At 34.1% G+C, this 16,731-nt stretch overlaps 1 pseudogene; it reads left to right on the top strand.

Moving 5' to 3' along the window:
• Positions 1–6,278: 6,278 nt before the first annotated feature.
• Positions 6,279–16,496, top strand: LOC112913311 (phosphoglycerate kinase 1 pseudogene; annotated as a pseudogene).
• The last annotated feature ends 235 nt before the right edge of the window (positions 16,497–16,731 follow it).

Here is a 16,731-nt window from a genome sequence, read left to right as displayed (position 1 = left end):
ATTGAAGAAGACACAAAGAAATGGAAAGACATTCTATGCTTGTGGATCGGAAGAACAAATATTCTTAAAATGTCTATACTACTCAAAGGAATGTATACATTTAATGCATTCCCTATCAAAATACCAACAGCATTTTTCACAGAGGTATAACAAATAATCCTAAAATATGTATGGAACCACAAAGGTCCCAAATAGCCAAAACAACCTTGAAAAAAAACAAAACAAAACTGGAGGCATCACAATTCCAGACTTCAAACTCTATTATAAAACTGTAGTCATCAAAAAAAAAGCATAGTACTAGCCCCAAAATAGGTGTAGATCCATAGAAAAGAACAGAAAACTCAGAAGTGAACCCTCAACTATATGGTCAATTAAACTTCAACAAAGCAGGAAATAATATCCAATGGGAAATAAATCTCTTCAACAAATGGTGTTGGGAACACTGGATAGCTACCTACATAAGAATAAATCTGGACAACTTTCTTGCACCATAATACACAAATAGATTCAAAATGGATTAAATACCTAAATGTGAGACTTGAAACCATAAGAATCCTAGAGAACACAAGCAGTAACCTCTTTTACATGGCCATATAACTTCTTTCTAAATATTTCTCCTGAGGCAAGGGAAGCAAAAGCAAAAATAACTGTTGAGACCATCACAATAAAAAGCTTCTGCACAGCAAAGGCAACAATCATCAAACTAAAAGGCAGCCTATGGAATGGGAGAAGATATTTGCAGTTTCTGTAATTTTTATTTTTCAAGGAATTTATTTTATCTGAGTTTCTGAATTTATTAGCATAGTAGGAATTCATAAGTTTTATTAGTTTTTTCCAAAGATGCAACTTCTACCTTTATATATCTATTATTTGTCATTTACCTCATTAGCTTTTTTCAGTTTTTTATTATTTCATTTAAAATTCCCTTTGGTTTTAAACTTAATCTTCTTAAATTTATTTTAAGTTAACTGAGACATTTTTATGGTCCAAATTATGCTGAATTTTATGAATATTCCATGAGAACATGAAAAAATGTATTCTACCTTTGGTGACTGTATTGTTTTATAAAAGTCAACTCATTCAAAGTGATTGATAGTAATTGTGTAAATATTCTATATTTCTACTGAATTTTTGTCTACTTTTTCCTACATGTATTTGTCCACTAATTTGTTTTCTATATTCTAATTTTTATTGTTTACTTAATTATGCTCACTTACCAATATCCTGTTTTTTGTTGCTGTTTTTAATGTCAGAAATTTAATAACATCAAAGAACAAAGATTTATTATCTCACTTTCTGTGAGTTAAGTGTTTAGGTATGTGTTACCTGGGTCCTGTGCTCAGGTTCTCACCTAGCTGAAATTCAGGTATTGGCTGGGGTTACAGTTTCACCTGAGATTTAGGGTCCTCTTACAAGATCACACCAGTATTTTTCACAGAATTTCTTTGAGGTTATAGGATCTATGTCCTTCATGACTATTAGCTGGGGTTCACTCTCAATTCTTGGAGGCTGCCCTCAAAACCTAGCCATGTGGTGCTCTCACAATACAGCACTTTATTTTTGCAAAACCAGCAGGAAGAGCTCTCATTAGTCTCCATTGGCAAGGTCTTATTTAACATAGCATAATCATGTGGGTGATTATCACATTCACTAACTTTGTCATATGGTGTAACTTAAGGCAATGACTCTTTCATGGTAGTCACCAGTCTCACCTATACCCAGGGGAAGAAGATTGATTATTCAGAAATGTACAGAAAGGGGCCAGTGTTTTGGGAACCACTGTAGAATTTGTCTACCTCAAGGAGAAATCAAAATGAATCAATACTGTTTTTCTGTTGTATATTAAAAGTCTCCAAGTGCATAAAACTACTGTAATAAATTTATAATTAACTGGTGGGTCCTTGCAGTAACAGGCTTGGGCATGGAAACATGGCAGTAGGACCTGAGCCATGTTTGAAGATCCATGCTTTATAAAGATGAGAGAGATTTTAGTTACCTTAGGAATATCTTAGAGTAGAAGTTTGTATAAGAGGGCCTAGGCACTGCCCTGTGGCAAAAGGATTTCAAAAAAGAATTCACTGCCAGGATGCCTGGGTGGCTCAAGTCCATTCATTAAGCATCGGATTCTTGATTTTGCTTAGGTCATGATCTCAGGGTTATGAGACTGAGCCCTGGATTGGGCACTGTGCTGAGAGTGGAGCCTACTTGAGATTCTCTCTCTCTTCCCCTCTCCCTTCCCTCCCAACCCCTCTCCATGTGCTCTCATGCCCTCTCTCTCTCTCAAAAAAAAAAAAAAAAAAAAAGAATAAATAAATTCACTGCCCAAAACATACAACAAAGGAACTTAAAGGAACAAAAAAGTTACAGGACGTTTGGGTGGCTCAGCAGTTGAGCACCCGCCTTGGGTCCAGGGCATGATCCCGGGATCTGGGATGCAGTCCCACATCAGGCTCCCTGCATGGAGCTGCCTATGTCTCTGCCTCTCTCTCTCTCTCTCTCTCTCTGTCTCTCTGTCTCTCTGTCTCTCATGAATAAATAAATAAAGTCTTTTTAAAAAAAGCTTTTAAAAAAAGTTGAAAAGATACTTTTTGAGTAAAATATGTTGCAATTGTGACCTGAACACCCCTAGTAACCATATAATTTTAGTAAAGGCCATAAAATTTATCAAAATAAATTAATATGTTCAGAATTCTTGTTGAAACCAGTGAGAGGATTCAATTCCATGCCATAGCTGATGTGAGGGCAAACTGGAATCAGTCTGGGTAGACGAGAAGACTGACATCTCTCTGACATTGGAATTTGCTATTTCATAAATATATAATCAGTCCTTAATACATTTTGTGATGAGAAAGTGGGGAGAAAACATCTTTCCCTCCTTTTCTTCCCCTTAATCCCTTTCTGGCTGTGGGTTAGCTTAATGACTCTTACACAGTATTTTAGAAATAATTGGCTATTTCTTAAACTTCTTAGAAGTTTAATTGTAGGAATTAAAATCTTAGAAGTTTTAATTGTAGGAATATTTAGCTGTGAACACAGAGTTTCATAAAATGTTGATTTCACTTAAAAAACTACTTCTGAATATTTACACAGTTCAGAAAAATACATATAGCAAAATAACACTGATCCATATTTTCTCTTCCTGTGGAAATCTTAGCCTATTTGCTTTCTTTACTCTGCTTGTTTTCCTCCTCCTTTTTTTGCTCCTCTCTCTGTCTCAACTTACTACTCTATTGATTTTATTAAAATTATACCTGCACAGTGTAACCAATTAAATAATTAAACAATTACACAGTGATTAATTGCAAGATGAAAATGAGAACAATAACAATAAAATACACTATAAACCCAACCCACTGCTATGAACATTAGGTGACTATCATTTCATATTTTACATGTAGTAGAGAGGTAAAGAGAATAATAGGCATAAAGAGGTTACATAATTACAGCTACTTTTAATTTCAGAGTAGTAATTTGAAATTTTAAATTTAATAGATGAGAACCTTAAAATTGAGTAAATAAATGAACTTCAAATAAATATTTTTCCACTGTAAGAAATATTAATAAGTGATCCTTTAGGTTGAAAAAAGAGATTATAAAATGCATTAGTAGTTGGATTCTATTCTTTATCTCATGTTTCCCTATCATGAGCAGTAAAGACAGATATTCTCACAGGTCTCCTTTCCACCCACAACTGTCTGTTTTTGTTTCAAATAACTGAATGACATTTACAGTGTTGATAATATTCTTGGTTTATATTTGCTTTCACTCAGACATTTGTAGATGTTGCTCTATTATCTTCGGACATCGAATCTTGCCACAGGTATGTCCATAGACAGCCAGCCTGGTTTTTCTCTATTAGTTAGTTAGGTTAGTTTGTTTTCCTTTCTGGGTGCTTAAAGAATTCTCTTTTTTTTCTATCTTTGGGATACTAAGCTCTTTCTAAAAGTGAAGTATCTGCATCAACTTTGAAACATGAAAGATTATTAAATTTATAGTTTTTCTTTATTGAAAGAAAAAAGAATTCTTACATAATTCCATCTCCTTTGCCAGCTTTCTATGAAATAATGTCATGATAAATTAAATTCTTTTGACTTTTTTCACTTGTATTCACTTTGCTTACCTTAATTATTCCTTTTGTATCATGATTTAGTTCTTCTTCTATTTGGATCCTTCCTATTTTTTAAAAGATTTTATTTATTTAGTCATGAAAGACACATACAGAGAGAGGCAAAGACTTAGGCAGAGGGAGAGGCAGGCTCCCCACAGATAGCCTGATGTGGGACTCGATCCCACAACTCTGGGATCATACCCTGAGCTGAAGGCAGATGCTCCACTGCTGAACTACCCAAGCATCCCACTCCTTCCTATTTTTAAACTTATTGTCTAGCATTGTAATGATGACACCCCTTTGCCCTGCAGTGTTTGTTTGTGATTTTCATCTCCTACTGTCATTTATTTATTGTTGTTATATGCTGTTTTGTTAAATTCATATTCTTACTAATTTGTCCTCTTTTGTGAAGCAATTATGAGGAATTTCATTCTATTTGAGATTTTAATTTTTTCTGAATCTGATTATTTACTTTCCTATTACATCCTACTTCCCTTCCTTTTTAAATTTCTCCATTGCTCCTTCCCTTTCTGCCTTCTTTTTTTCTTCACGTTTTCTGTCCTTTGAATTATATCTGCATTATTACTGCCTTTCTTTCATCTTGATTCTGCTAATGATATCCTGCCCATTAACTCTTTTGGTCTTAGAATGAATGGATCTCGACTTCTATCCTCTAGTGTCTAATTTGTCTTCCCCTCCAAGCTAGAGATGAGAGTTGGTGATTGTATATCTTAACCACATCCCTGCAGATCAAGAAGGAATGGTAGGTAAAGGGTGTGAAGGTGAGGGGAGTCAGGAGAGCTCAAAAGAAGTTTTGGAAGCAGAAGTCCTGAAGCAGATTTCAGTCTCTCTAATTGGATTTTTTTTTCATGGAAAACATAGGCTTTGGAATCTTTTCACCTCTGATATGTAGCCCTGGAATCTTTAGTTAATTGAGTTATTCCCTTTGTTATCTTCCTTGGGTTTACCTGTAGATTCCATTACTTCTCCACACAAAAAGAAGAGATAAAATGAATGTCTACTCAGTTGCTTCATTCCAAATTTTGGAAAGCATTTATAGTGAGTAGTCATGAGATTTTATTAACTAATTAGTAAAGGGGCTAACGCATGAGAATAGTGTTAGGAATCAAGTGGTTTATCACCAATATTATCTGCTAAAGACTCTTCTGTGGGTTTTTTTTTTTATTTCCTTGTATACAAGTTGTTCAAGCAAATTCTGTTAGGTTATCCTCTTTTACTTGTTTGTATTTTTTGGTTTGGTTTTGCTATTATTTCTTTTTTTTGAGAGAGTGGTAGTTCATATTTTTGTGCTTAGAGAATGGCAATTATGTTATACTTGCAGTCCTCTACCTTTACCCAGAACCCAGAACTTCTTAACAACTCTGAAAAATATAGATTGATTTCTTATTTTTTTTATTTAAAAAAGTAGTACAGCTGTTTTCATTTTCTTCCATTGATTTCTGATAATCACTTTCCAGAAATGTGAAAGAAACTGTACAGTTTCAGGTGATTAAAACAGTTTCAGAAATTAAATCATTACTTCAACATACAGATATATAACTTCATTCTCAGTTCCCCAAAAGACTAATTTTATTTAATACTTTAATGTATGAGGCAGTTTAAAGTCTGTTTTCATGTTACCTGGTGACTTGATTTGGTTTCCTCTGGAACCAGAACTTGAAACTAGGATTTGAGCATAGGTATTTATTTGGGAGGAAATGGAGAAATATTATAGGACATTCATCATTTGAATTATGGCCCTAGAGAAAGTTAAGAATATAGAAAATCATCAAAGAATTTGCACAAGAAAATCTTCCAGAGAGGAAGAGAATTATGTCTTTAAAATGAAAGGATTAACTGATGAATGTGGAAAGAGCTACACTAAGTCGCACGTAATAACAATGATTAAAAAAATCCTAAAACTATTAAGTTAAAAATACCAAAGGACAAGATAGGATATGTACAAAGTAAAGTAGACAGGTATCAGAACATGGAATGATAAAAGTTAATGAAGCAATGTCTTTAAAGTCCTGAGGAAAAAAAAAATTATATCAAATCTAGAATTCTATACCCACCCAAAATACCAGTAGGTTGGGATATTTAAAATATTCAAAACCCTTATCATTTACCATTTGTGTACCATAGGATTTTCTTGAAATACACTAGCAAAATGAAGAAGACAGCCAAGGAAACCAAGTTTATGAGATTTAGAACATGTCGATGTGATGTAGGAGAGCTGAGAAATTCTAGGGTAATAATCTTTTACCAAGTGACTCTGATCTTAAATTGGAGCAGATTATAGCACTTTGGAATTTATGTATTTGCAGAAAAAGACCTTATACAATATGATATTTTTGTCAATATATATGATAGATTGGAGCTATGGTGAAGCTTGTAGTTATTTTGGTTTTTGGTCAAGAAGAAAAAAGAAAAGCAATTAGAGTGGTCAGGCAAAATCAAATTTTGCATAGGAAAATCATTATCCAAGCAAATAGGAAGCAAATTGATGCATGTAATGGTTTGAAGTAAAGGAGTATAAAAAAAGCAGTTCTGTTTACCTAGGAATATTGTCCTCAGAGCTACTTGGGGATCATAATATTGGATCAGTAGTTTAGAAAGGTCTCAATCTGACAAATACTTACATGAACTTAAGACACTCATAATAATGTTGATACAGGTTGTTAGTTTTAAACTTTATTAATAAATCTATACAAAAGCTCAGGTAAAGATTATGAATATACAATGTAATGTTAGCTTTAACCTTAAAATATACAAACAGACACTTGAGAAAAGGTAAGAGGTGAAAATTAGTGGGAGAAGATGAAAAGTAAGGATTTAACTTGACAGAACTGCCATTTACTGGGGGTTATGGCACAAGAAATAGAGCTGTAAAAATATTGTTAAAGTTACAAAAGAATAAAAATAAAATAATGGTAAAATAAAGGAAATGGGAAGGTGATTGCTTTTCATTATATATTTTTATACACTAATTTTATTATATGCCTATATTACAATAAACATATTAATTGATGTACAATAATGAAGAAGCAATTGCTTGCTTTTTTGTTACTTTATCTTTAATATGATACTTTATTCAAAAGCTGTATTTTTCTGGATATAATTTTTCATGATAGATGAAAGATGGTTCTGAGATGGCTCAGAATTTTTAATCCATTTCATTACCAAAAAAGAATAAAGGAAAGATGATAGATAAAAATCAAGAAAGATTTAAACTTTATAACTGATTCTGAAAAGGATTTAAGAGCAAGAGAAGGGGTACCTTGGTGATATAACTGGTTAAGTGCCCAACTCTTGGTTTTGGCTCAGGTCATGATATCTCTCTCTCTCTCTTTTTAAAATATTTTATTTATTTATTCATGAGAGACACAGAGAGACTGAGAGGCAGAGACACAAACAGAGGGAGAAGCAGGTTCCCTGCAAGGAGCCCGATGTGGGACTAAATTCTGGATCCCGGGATCATGCCCTGAGCCGAAGGCAGATGCTCAACTGTTAAGCCACCTAGGTGCCACGATAGGTCATGATCTCAAAGTCATGGGATCAAGCCCTGCATCTGGCTCTGTGCTCAGTACAAAGTCTGTTTGGGAATGTCTCCCTCTCTCTCTGCCTTGCCCCTCCACTCTCTAAAATAAATAAATATATCTTTAAAAAAAAGAGCAAGAGAAAATGTTTGAATAAATTTACAACCAGTGTGAATTCTGAGGCTCTCAATAAATCTATTAATTATTAGGCAATTTATTGTGAAATAATTAACTAATAGCAAAACTGATATTTCAACAATTACTTTAATAACAGATGCTTTGCACTCTAGTAACAAATATCATTCTTTGTTTCTTTCTTATCTATGGTCTCTTTTCAAAAGAACTGTTTGGACTGTTTTTCTTAATAAAAATAGATTTTTTTGAAAAACCTATATCTCAATGTACAAAATCAATTATAGTTGCATTATGACAGAAAATTTTACAAATTGGTGAAAAATTTATAAGGTTATTCAGATAGCAACTCAACATTCAGGCACAAATATTTTAGGGATAATGTGAAAAACTGCAGGAATCTAACCCACTGTGTTTTATTTTGGTATGCTGTCATTAGGTACTGTGTGGCACACTTTGAGCTCTACAGCTTAACAAAGATATAGGAAAAGTGGAGAGTCAATGGAAGGATTAAAAGATTGACAAGATAATGGTTAGATATAGAAATTGGGATTTAGTTTGGCAAAAATTGTTTTTTTGAAAAATAACTAATCACTTGTGCTGTTTTCACTGGGTGCCCTTGTACAAATCACAATGGGGGACAGGGGTTAGTTTCTCCATCCTTAAAAGTGAAGTGTTATTTTAGAATATTTTTAAGATCTCTTCCACATCTAAATTGTACAGTTCTAGGAAAGATTAGCACAGAAAAAGTATTGTCTTAAAATAGCTTAAATTGAAGCAAGAGAAAGTTAGGCTACATATTGCAAAGAAAAGATTGTTAATTCATTTATATTCTTCTGCAACAATCTCTTTCTCTATGTGTGCTTTTTTTTTTAAGATGTTATTTGTCAGAGAGAGAGAGTGGGAGAGCACGAACAGGGGGAAGGAGAGGGAGAGGCAGAGACACAGGCAGAGGGGGAAGCAGGCTTCCTGCAGAGTCCAATGTAGGACTCAATTCTGGATCTCAGGATCACGCTCTGAACCGAAGGCAGATGCTCAACTGCTAAGCCACCACTTTTCTCTCCCTTTTAAGCTGGTTAATGCTCAAGATCTCAGTTTAAGCATCATTGCCTTCAAAGGCATTCCTTAGTTCTCGTTACATCAAATCATCTTATGAACTCATTTGCACCAAAATATCTCCCATACATTATACATGCCAGAGTTGGAATTTGTGTACACACTTGGATGTGTTTTGTCTCTTTCTGTAATGCCATGAGGGCAGAGGCCAGATAGGGCCTGATCACAGTGAATTCCCAGTATTCTGACAAGGCCCTGAACCAAGAAGGCATGAGACACACATGTTGAATGAAGGAATGGATGCTTTCAAACCTTTATCCAAACTCTCACAGATCCTGGTTCCCTTTTCAATATCATTATTTTCTATATTTCTAATTTTGGGGATTGATAAAGTCTTTATAAGCTCATAATTTCTTCCTTCATTTTCACTCTCACATGGTAAGTAATTTTTATTAATATCTGGGAAATAATTTATTAAGGTGATGAGAAAGTTGAAGGACAATGTCGTGTCATTTATATATTTATATATATATAAATATATACATATATACATAAATACATACATACATATAACACATAAAATACCAAATGTTAAAAAGACATGAGTTTCAGTTCAAAATCTGATTTTGTTCCTTGTTCTCTGATTTGTCTGTAAGATATGATTAATAATATTTACCTTACCTGCTATACTTGATAGTTTTATGTAGAGAAAATGAAATATTTCTCAATTTTGTTGTCTTCCTATTATCTATTAAACTGTGTACATTTGTTTAAATATAGCCAGGAGAAAATAATCAGCATTATGAACAGTTATATATTATTGAAGCTCTTTCAGTTGTAAGTAATGCAAACAAAATTCAAGTATGCTTAAGAAAGGGACTATTTAACACAAACAGAAAAGTTCAAAAGAGATTCAGATACAACCGAATTCAAAGGCTTAGATGTCATGAACTCTAAGGCTTTAGCTTTATTTTGCTTTATTTGTGTTAGTTTTAGTTTCAGGAAGGACCACCACATATGGTGGCCAAAATGGCCATATGTAAAAACATTTCCTACCATTTAGCATTCTCAGCTAGAAAAAATAAAGAAATCTTCCTTAATTTCTGCTTACAATACCCCAACATTTATTGGCCTGTCATGATGCAGGTACTATTACTGAACCAATCATTTTGGGATTTGATTATTTAGGCCTGAGATAACCACTTTACTTTTTTAAAGTAAAGGATAGGGTAAGCCATATGCATGTGTATATTTCATATGGGGAGAGAGGGTCTGGAGGTTCCTGGAGGAGAAATAGTATGTTCTTTGGGAGGAAGGAATATTAGAAAGGCAACATAAAGCATGACTCCTGCAATGTCTGTCTGGATTACCTATAATCTGTTATTCAATTTCTGCTTCCTCTGTTTGTTTTTAAGAGAGAGAGAGATTGGGGTGGGTGGAGAGGGGCGGAGGGACAGAGAGAATAGTAAGCAGGCTCCACGTCCAGTGGAGCTCCAGTGGAGCTTGGTCTCACCACCCTGAGATCATGAACTGAGCTTAACTGACTGAGCCACCCAGGCATCAAAGTATTTTTCAATAATTCTACAATAATATACTGTGTGGTTAATAACAAAATATAAATGAGATACTATATGCAATAGTGTACCTATTGTCATAACAAGGAATTGATATGAATGGACTTTTTTTCAACCAGTAGAAATAGGATAAGCAAAACTCTCAACCAAAATATCTTTAATCCTCAACATTTTACAGTGATTGAGTGTTTATGTGATTTTTTTTAATGGCTTGACCTAAGGTAAGAATTTGAGTTTTTTTTCAGGATGAATCTGTCATTGCCTATAAAAGAAGATTTGGTCTGTTTGCTGTGAATGCCAGTCAATAGCTATTGCTCCTTATGATAACTCAGCATCTTTTTCTCTACACTCTTTATGGCTCAAGAGAGCATTTTCTCATTTTTTTCACTTTCTAATAGTGTTCTATTTCTTTTATCTTTGGCATTGAGACCAGTGGTAGATTGAAACCATACAAGATCTTAGAGTTGATGGCGTTTAGATAGAAAGCAAGTCTCCACACTATCATTTGCCTTTCAGAGGATTTCCATGAATGTGTTTTATTTAGCCAATCATACTGAGAAAAACAATCTAAATAATTATCTCCAAGTGAAAATTACTATGATGTTTGTTCTTTCCTCGCCCCCTCATCTTTCATTTTTTTTCCAAAGGATTCAGCTTTACAAGGGTTCTGTATATGTTAAACTCTTTTAGGTCAGGTTACCCAGGAAACAGACTGGAAACAGATTTGCATGCACTAAGTTTGCTGGAGAGGGCCCTTTGAAATCACATCTACAAGGAGTAATGAAATAAGATCATGCAGACTGAAAAAATTTGAACTGTAGTGTGATTAAAACAAAGACTATCAGCTGATTTTGTGGAGAGCTGAGGGACTGCAATGACGTTTCAGGGTTGTTCCAAATTGAGACAAAGCAGATGGGCTTTTATACTCAAATATAGAGCTCATTGAATGAGGTTGGCCCCTGGGAAAGAGTCACAAAGTGGATGAGGAAGCTCTCCTTGAATGAGGGCATTTCTTGAGTAGGTCTCACTTGTGAGCCTTTAGTAGCCAACAAGTCCTGGCATGTGGAGAAATGAGTACTTTTGTTCTAAAAGGAAGCATCTGAGTGACACAACACATTTGACCAATCTCAATAATCAGGGGCAAATATCTAATTTAAGACCTTGATATTTGTATCTAGCTATCAGTTGCATTTTTAAAAAACATTTTTTATAATTATCTCAATCTTTTCATTCATTCCTAAAGATTCAGTAGTCCCTCCAGTATCATTTTCCTTCATCCTGAAGAACTTTATTTTTTTTCCTGTAATTTAGATTGGCTGACGATAAATTGTTTTCATTGTTCCTTGATTTGAGATTGATTCCTTGATTCTTTTATTTATCTTTATTCTAGAAGGATATTTGTGTTGGATATATATAGTCTGGGCTGAAAGTTATTTTGTTTCTATTTTTCATGTCAGTACCTTACCAATGTCTATATACTGACTACTCTAGGTAAATTTTGATCAGAAATCCATAGTTTTCAAATTATTATCCCTCTTCATGTAATGTGTTTAGTTTTTGAGATATCTTTGGATTTTGCTATTTGGTTATTATGTGTCTACACATGATTTTCTTAGAATTTATCCTATTTAGAATTTAGTGATCTTCTAGATTCTATAAATTTATGTTTTCCATCAAACTTAGGATATTTGCAAATGTTTCTTTTTAAATCCATTTGTGCCTTCATCTCTTTATCTTCTCCTTCAAGAAATCCAAGAAATCCACTTATTTTAGGTATTTTATTGTGGTTTCATTTGTACCTAATTCTTGTTTAATTTTTTTTCTTGTTTAATTTTTAAATCATCTTTTATTTCCTGTTTTCTTGGGTTTGAACAATTTTTATTCATCTATCTTTGAGTTTGCAGACACCATTCTCTGTTATGTATATTCTGTTATCAAGCCCATCTAGTAAATCTTTTATTTAGGATAGTGGACTTTTAAGTTTTAAAACTTCATTTTTTAAAAATATTTTTATTTCTGTGCTGATATTTCCTATCCCTGTATTTATTCTATATGTATTTGCTATGAAAGTTCTAACACATAGTAGTAGTTAGTATTAAGTCTTTGTCATCATAGTTCCAAATTCTGGGTCATCTTAGGCTTTGCATCTGTTGTCTTTTTAAAAAATGGGTACATTTTTGGGTGCCAGGATAGCTCAGTTGGTTAAGGATCCAGGTCTTGATTTCAGCTCATGTCATCAAGCCCTGCATCAGGTTCCACACCGGGCATGGAACCTGCTTCTGATTCTCTCTCTCCCTTTCTCTCCCATTCCACTTGCACACTTTTTTTCTCAAAGAAAGAAAGAGGGTCACATTTCTTAGGTCTTTCCATGTCAATTAATTTTGGGTTTTATGCTGGTCTGTTCATGCTATTTTGTATAGATTCTGTTTGCTATTATTGTCGTCTTGGGGATGTGGATGGTTTTGTCCCAGGAGAAAATTAGTCCAGTTATGTTCAAACTATAGGATCTGTCTTGTCTTTTATGGGGAGTGGTTTAAATTTCAGTTCAGTTTTTTAAGTCTTTGTTATGTGGGTTTGGGTATACTTTGTGTGTATGCATTTCAAAGGTAAACCCAAATGTCATTTAATCATAAAATCCTCTTTTATTCTCAGTAAGTTACACTTATGTGTTACATGTTCCTTATCATTAAGCAGTGCCCATAATTACCAATTAAAAATTGACATAGACATATCCCAATTAAAGATTCCAGATGTAAATGAACTGATTCTAAATAAGGAAAACCTTGCCTCTTCTAAATTTATCAGAAAGACTTATATTTTAATATATATTTTTAAAGCTGGTTCAGTAACTTGTAAAAAAAACTACTTTAGAGAGATGATAAAGAAATTCTTTTTCTAGCAATGACTAACTAGGACACTTAAGAACAGTCTTTTTGCTAAGAACAACTAAATAAGCTAGGAAAATATGTTTTTAAATATCTATTTTAAGACACACAAAAAAACCTACCAATGTAAAAAGACTACCAATGCACAACTGAGAGAACCAAGAACCAAGGAAGAAAATTTCAGTGTTTAGAGCTACTTTTCCCATTAAAAATAATGATAAATGCTAAAGCATTGATAAGAGGATAAGACACTGAGCAAAACATTGACACTTTCATATAGCTGGGAAAAGTGAGGAGCTAAGCATTCTTATAAATACTTGAGTTTTCAGTTGATACCTAAAGGTGTTACATTCTACATGTAACAGTGAATGTAAACTAGACCAGTTCTCATAATTGATGCCCAGTTTAAAATCACCTCAATTCCTGAGTGTATTATGGTGATGCACCCAGCTGCTCAACAATAACAAAAATAATTCCTCTCTGGAAAAAGAAAGCATCCGCTAATGCTTCAACTAATTGATATAAATTTGCTTTTAATAATATAGAATATTGATAAGCAATACAAAGTAATCAGGCACGAAAAGTTCAGAATTGGCCAAAACACAAGAGAAAAAGCAGGCAACTGATATTTATCAAGAGAATAACCACATGTTAGAGTTACAGTACATAACTTTTAAATTAATATTATCAGAAATTAAGTGACAAGATGGAAAATTTTAGCAGATGATGGGAAAATTTGGAATTTGGAAATTCTAGAACTTAAAATAATCAAAGTTAATATTTCACTATTTGAGATCTTATTAAACTGTGGTTGAGTTTAATCATCAATTAGATGTAGCTGAAGAAAGAATAGGTGAGTTGGAAGATAGGTCAAATGAAAATGTCCAAACTGAAACAAGAAGCTCCAGAAATATGGAAAACCTGAGACTATAACAGACAATTAGAATATAGTATAAATGTCTAATGTAATTGAAGTCTTAAAATTGGAAGAGTTAATCAGGCAAAAGCAATAGTTGTGAAGATTGTAACCAAGATTTTTTTTAAAAACTAATTAGAGGATTCAAGGCTAAGATTGAGGAAGTTCTGTAAAACTCAGGCAACATAGATACAAAAAGAAATATACTGTGATATGTCATAGTTCAATTATTGAAAACAAAAGTTAAATAGTAAACCTTAAAAGCAATCAGAGCTCTACAGATTCAATTCTTCCCAGTCAAAATCCCAGAAGGATTTTTTGAGGAAATTCATGAACTATTCTAAAATTAAAATGGAATTACAAGGAGATTTTTACAATGAACAAAATGGAAAAACATACATTCCTTCTTTTAAGAACCATTATAAAGTTACATTAAAGACTGTGGCATTGGTATAAAGAATGAGACATAGCAGTAGAACAAAAGAGAGACTCTAGATTTAGATATAGACACAGATGTAAGTACCTAGAGAGACAACTTATTTTTAGCCAAGATGCTAAATTAAATCCACTCAGTAGAAATGAAGTCCCCTTAAACAAATAGTGTTGGGTCAATTCTGTAGGTCACTCCATACACCAAAGTTAAATTACTTCAAGATGTATCAAAAGCCTAAATATAAAATCTACTGCCATAAATCTTCTAGAGAAAAACATAGAAAATTGTCTTTGTCGCCTTGAGTAGGCAAAGATTTAACACAACAAAAACACAACAAAAAACCACACAACAAAACACAACAACACAACACAACAAAAAACCACCAGTCATTATAAAAAGTGATAATTTGCACTTCATCAATATTAAAAACTTCTTTCAAAAGAAATCATCAAGAAATCCATAAATTAAACAAAATATTTACAAAATGCATAAATCTGAAAAATGGCTTTTATCTAGAATATATCAAGAACTTCACAAGTCAATCTTATAAATAACCCAATAAAAAGGGTAAAACTTTTGAAGATACTTAGCAAAAGGAGATACAAGAATAGCCAATAATGCTGTTGTTTAAAATCTAAGCCTCACCACCACTGTATTGCCAAGACATTTTTTTCTAACAAGCTGTCTCTGGACAAACTGGACATGAAGGGGAAGTAGGTCATTATAAGAGTGGACTGCAGTGTTTCTATGAGAACAACCAGATAACAAACAACCAGAGAGTCAAGGCTGCCATCCAAAGCAACGAATCCTGCTTGAACAATAGAGCCAAGTCAATTGTTCTTATGAGCCATCTAGGCTGGCCTGAGAGTGCCCCTATACCTGACAGGTTCTCTTTGGAGCAGTTGCCGTAGAATTCAAATCTCTGCTGAGCAAGAATATTTTGTATGGGCCTGGAAGTGAAGAAAGTTTGTGCTGACCCAGCTGCTGGGTCTGTCATCCGGCTGGAGAACCTTTGCTTTCATGTGATGGAAGAAGGGAAGGAAAGAGATAATTATGAGAATAGGGTTAAGACTGAGCCAAAATAGAAGCCTTCCAAGCTTCACTTTCCAAGGAAGAGGATGTCTGTGGAAATGATGCTTTCAGCACCGCTCACCAAACCCACAGCTCCATGGTGGGAATCAGTCTGCCACAGAAAGCTGTAGGTTTCTTGATAAAGCAACTGAACTCCTTTGTCAATACCAGAGAGCTCAGAATAGCCTTTCCTGGCCATCCAGGTGGACTTAAGTTTTCAGACAAGATTCAGCTAATAGATAATGTGCTGGACAAAGTCAATGAGGTGATTATTGGTAGTGGAGTGGCTTTTGCTTTCTTTAAGGTGCTCATCAACCTGGAAATTGGTGAAGACAAAGCCAAAATTGTCAAAGAAGAATGATATGAGGATTACCTTACCTATTGACTTAGTCACTGCTGACAAGTTTGATGAGAATGCCAAGACTGGACAAGGCACTGTGATCTCTGGCATACTTGCTGGCTGGATGGACTTGTACTATAGTCCCAAGAATAGCAAGAAATACTGAGGCAGTTGCTTAAATAAGCAGATTATGTGGAATGGACTTGTGGACATGTTTGATTGGGAAGCTGTTGACCAAGGAAACAAAACCCTCATTGATAAGGTGGTGAAAGCCACTTGAAGGGGCTGCATCACCATCATAAGTTGCAAAGACACTGCCACTTGCTGTGCCAAATGGAACACAGAGGATAATGTCAGCCATGTGAGCCCTGGGAGCGATGCCAGTTTAGAGCTCCTGGAAAGTAAAGTACTTCCTGGGGTGGATGCTCTCCTCAGTGTTTAGTATTCTGTGTTTGGTTCCTACAGCCCTAAGTTAACCTAATACTTTCTGTATCTCCATATAGCATTAGCTAAAATCTTCCCCCATGTCAGGATTCAGCTATTGTCCAAAAGATGCAGTGCCAAGAGCCCTCTTAACAGTTGCATAGTGTCTCAGCTCTTCTTTACACACCCTGGATTTGTCGACATACTTCAAGATGTCATTTGAATTTTTTAGTAACTAAACTGGTGTGCATTCT

Source organism: Vulpes vulpes, chromosome 9 (assembly GCF_048418805.1).
Source record: "Vulpes vulpes isolate BD-2025 chromosome 9, VulVul3, whole genome shotgun sequence".
Classification (NCBI taxonomy): Eukaryota; Metazoa; Chordata; class Mammalia; order Carnivora; family Canidae; genus Vulpes; species Vulpes vulpes.
Note: the sequence above shows the minus strand (reverse complement) of the source record. Positions and strands in the feature narration are given on the sequence as shown.